Source organism: Esox lucius, chromosome 7, assembly GCF_011004845.1.
Source record: "Esox lucius isolate fEsoLuc1 chromosome 7, fEsoLuc1.pri, whole genome shotgun sequence".
NCBI lineage: Eukaryota > Metazoa > Chordata > Actinopteri > Esociformes > Esocidae > Esox > Esox lucius.
Genome location: NC_047575.1, coordinates 18,169,177 through 18,171,882, shown reverse-complemented (window position 1 = coordinate 18,171,882; position 2,706 = coordinate 18,169,177). Strand labels below are relative to the sequence as shown.

The window sequence follows — 2,706 nt, the reverse complement described above, 5'->3', positions numbered from 1 at the left end:
TCCCTGCAATGAAGCATAAGGAGGTTTGATTACTGTATGCTCTGGAGTTGTTTTTCTGTCTCTGGTATTGGGAGCCTTGAATGTATGTGAGCCATCATGAACCTGGTTTCCAAAAACGTGTTGTGCGTTTTCCAGCAGGACACCAACCACAAACACACATCAAACAGACATCAAAAGTAAACTATAAGTATTTACTTGACAACCCCTCACATGATACTGATGCATAATGACTCCCTATAATGAATTCAATTGCTGTTCGGTGTGGGTCTTGTTCAGGCTTTAGGCAACTTAAGACATAAAAAAAATCTTTACTGAAGTATATGTTAAGTCTACTTATCTCAAGTCTGAATTGGGTCTAAGTGAGTCACACACTGCTATCTAATCACACGATTGCACAGACATCCGCTCTTACTCAAGCACATGTGGCTTTGTGAGCACAGGAAGGCATGTGGGATTGACAGATAAAGAGTAGTGTTTTGAGGTCATTTCCTGCAATTCTACACAGTTTTATCATTGTTTTTATTTTATCATTAATACATAATTTTCCATAGAAAAAAGAGAACCTTCAACAATTTTATAACAAATTAAATGCAAGGCTATTCAATTAGCCAAAGGACATAAAGAGTAATCCATAAATATAAACCACATCAACATCAATGGGGCCCCATGGCGGTCAGGCCCCTTGGGTAGGTGCCCCAGTCGATATTCAGCCATTATGACTGCATGATTACAACAAGTTTAGATAGACTACCTACATGAGCCAACCTAAAAATGTGCAACCATTCACCACACCAGTGCATAACAACGTTATTACTATTACCTTTTTAGAGGGTCAGTCACTCTTGTGGATAATGTAGGTCTGTATTAAGGGTGTATAATGTAGGTCTACATCAAAGGTTTATAACGCAAGTCTACATTAAGGGTTTATAAACCTAAAGTTAGATGTAGACATTCAATCATGTGGCCTACCATGGTCCTGTGGTTTAAGGCTAGGCCTCTAGCAGTGCACATTAACTGCTGTTAACATGCTGTTAGCATGTGTTTGAATCTGGCCCACTGTCAGCAAAAACTATTTTCTATCTTTTTCTACGTTCCTGTCCAAAAAACACAGTCCAACCAAAAAATAAAAGGTATATCATTACACTATTTCTAGTTATTTATACTTATCTATACAAATTTTTTATGTATATCCAGGGACCTCAATATTCTATAACCCAGTGCTTATGCACTATACAATACAGGGACAAACATATGTTACAAAGTGTAACGAGGGCTATCTTGAAATTTTCACAGACATAACACGTTAGTGACAATGTACGCTATCGCTCACAATATAAACAGTCAGTATTTAAATCGTTTTTTGCTTTAGAACATTTATGGCCTAACAGTGATTCATATTCATGAGGTGATCTTCTTTGAATTCTGTCTGGTGGGAAATGCTCAGCAGACAAGTGACTCCTCACTTGGGGTATTTGACAAACTGACACCCTGTCATACTGAGTGTCCAACTCAGCTTGTCAAATACACTAAGTGGGGGGCCTGATCTCAGATTTGCAGATGAAGTGCCTGTAGTAAGGAAATAAATTACATTGTGTAATGTTTAAGCACAAACATATTCATTGTTCAAACATTTGGTATTTATGGACTTTTCTTTATCAGTACTTCACTGAAACAAGTAAGCTGGACATACCTCTATCCAGTATTTAGACAGTTACATTAATATCTTTGTCAAAAGAAACATTTACTAGAAAGAGTAAAAATAACAACAGATCATACTTCATTGTATGTACATGTATTAAAGTTGTACAAATTAGTTACATATTTTTGATTAATTACAAATACCATGAAACAGCATTTTGTCATACCTGAGTGATTGGAATTTCTAGAAATGGTGAATGTTTAGTGTCTGCATAAGGATTCCTTCGTCATGTTCACGTCTTGGACCAAGAGGGACAGAGACACTGCTGATACTGTGGATGTGACAACATGTCTGATCATTAATAAGCATTGACATCACAAAGAGGAAGCTAAAATGAGGAAGATATCTGCAAGGCTAGCTAGCAGGAAATATCTGAAACCGAAGTGACAACATATCTGGGTTGTGAAATGCATCAGTTGGCAGTTGGAAATTTAGCTTAGGACCATTGCATAGTTTGACAGGGTTAATCATAAGGGTATTCCTTCATATAAGTCTCTTTGTCAATGCAATTCAGTTTCAGATCCATGCATATTACATTGTATTATTTGTTGGCTGTTCAGGCCACAGCTGTTGGATCAAACATGGATATTTTTTGGCCTGACTCTCACACAGTCCTTGAAGTACAAATGCAATAACTTGACAATACAATAGTGCCAGCTTTCCAAAGGTTTTAAATTGGATCATAATTATCCAAATTCTTTCATGCTCCTTTTTTTTTACAATACAGGATCAGAAGGATCTGGCTGTTTATTTTGAAGATATTTTGATAATTCTGATTCAGATACGATAATACTAAAATAACAGGATCCATTGGGTTAGTACTTATAACAGGCCATTCATCTTGCCATCTACTGGAAAGGTTGAGGTACTACTTCAACACTGTCATAGAAGAACAAAATAATGAACATGAATAAAATAATTAGAATAGTTTGTTTGAACTTGGAACTCAGGGATATCGACTATTGGGTAATGTTCTACAATACACATAGAACAACCCTGCAAATATG

The 2,706-nt window shown here is 36.4% G+C and overlaps 1 long non-coding RNA gene across 1 annotated transcript; it reads right to left on the bottom strand.

Annotated features, from left to right (window-relative positions):
• Positions 1-500: 500 nt before the first annotated feature.
• Positions 501-1,969, bottom strand: LOC109615935. The gene is made up of 2 exons (XR_002196937.2): positions 1,866-1,969; positions 501-1,566 (listed from the first exon to the last, which is right to left on the bottom strand). It is a non-coding gene; the product is annotated as an uncharacterized LOC109615935 (long non-coding RNA).
• Positions 1,970-2,706: the final 737 nt, after the last annotated feature.